Raw genomic sequence first — 1,922 nt, forward strand, 5'->3', positions numbered from 1 at the left:
CATAGCATACCCGGGATCGAACAAAATAAAAGGGTTATTTTCTCATAACGACTTAAGGAAATATAATGAAGATTAGAAGATAGTGAGTAATGGTGTTCCGAGTGACAGAAATGAACGCTAGTAAAAAATATAACCATAAACTCTGTGTGTAGTGATAGAAACCTTTAAATTGAAATAGTTAATCAGTAACATAGAGTATAGAAATAGTGACTAACTATTATTATCGAGTGTTGTAAAGAAGATAGTGGAGATAGGCTTCACCTGTGTTGGGGTGAATATAGGACTTTAGCATTGCTAATGTCATCAAGAATGATTAAGGATCTGACTGAACTTCAAGAAAATGAAATGTTTCACGCAAATGACGCTGAATAATCTAAAGAGGTTCCGAGTGAATATTCATATATAATCTCATGTGAACGCTTAGATGTGTAAACGTGTGAAGGAATGTGTTGTGGTAGTGAATTGTGAGTGACGGTTAACGCCGCAAAGATAATTTCCCGCGCAAAACAGTTGACGTCGGCGCGAGAATTAAAATCGATATAGACGATATAGAGATGCTTTGTAAGAGACTCGCACCAAACGCGAGGATAAGCTGATTCATGTTGCACTTTAAAAGGAATAGGTGTTATAATTAGAAGTTAAGAGTTTTTAATTTATTAATGAATGATTAAAGAAAGTAAATATTCATAGATTCAGTAGTAATTTAATGGTTTGTGTTCGTTTGAGAATTTTTTGTGAAAAATCCATTTCCATATATGAGCATGGATGAACAACGTATGAATCAGAGAGTAAATGAAAGAGGTGAATCCGCATTTCTCAATGCTAATAACTTTCACATTTCAGCACTCAAACGTAAAAATATATGTATTTAAAATAAAAGGTTTTGAGTATAGCTAAATTATATGACTTATCAAGGAAATATGGATGAGGTCTTGGTATAAAATGAACTACACTTTCCATTATTCGATGATTTGAATCCAAAATCTATAGTAAGTTACATGAATCCTTTAAATTACGAAGAACAAATCAATGATAGAAAATCTGTGAAAACTTTTGGACTTATAAACACAAGTGGGGAGGCAAAGTAAAAAAGAGTATTCAAACGAGAAAATCGGATGATGCTTTTGGCAACATCATTAAGTAATCGTTGAATTCCGTGAAGTATGTCGTAACAAAAAGGATCCATGAAGCCATAAGGATTTTGCTTTCAAAAAGGAGAATCTTGGACGGTGCAACCTAATCAGTTCTCTTACAGGAAGAGTTTCCCTTTTGGTCATTGCTAATTCTTTTGGAATGAATGTTGCATGTGAATTCGAGTATCCCCGTTCCTTCTAATCTTCCCATTGTGGGCCGCGTAGAAGAGCAACTACAGAGTGGGCCGCGTAGAAGACCGACTACAAATGTGGACGTCGGGGACATGCAAGACCCGGGGGAGTTTAGCACCGCAAGATATTGTACTAGAAGCAAGATTGTAAAACGCGAATTCACGTTATTTATTGTAAAACGTTTTTTTTTTGCTAGAGGCACAAACCACTCTTCTCCAAATTGTGATACAAATTGATCCCTGTCTTTCCTTTAGAGATGAATTTCAAAATTATTTCTGTTCTTCTATAGGCTTTCCTATCTTCTATGTACCGTAGGCTGGGGGTCTAAGCTTAAGAGGTTTTCCAAGGTTTCCCTGCTTAAGAAAGTTCCCGAATGGGTAGACCCTGACATCAGTTCATAAAAGATCATCTTCCTTGGTTGTGCACAGCAAACATAACACCTAGATGCACGTAAAAGCAATACAGCCGCGGTACCTGTCTCTTCATTTCTTCTGTCTTCAACCTTTCTTTTCTTCGTCTGTCTCAAATATAATATTCCCTTTCAGTCAGAGGACTGACAATCATCACTTCCGGGTTATCCACGCTAATAGATAGCTC

The sequence above is a fragment of the Schistocerca nitens genome, chromosome 2 (assembly GCF_023898315.1).
Source record: "Schistocerca nitens isolate TAMUIC-IGC-003100 chromosome 2, iqSchNite1.1, whole genome shotgun sequence".
Classification (NCBI taxonomy): domain Eukaryota; kingdom Metazoa; phylum Arthropoda; class Insecta; order Orthoptera; family Acrididae; genus Schistocerca; species Schistocerca nitens.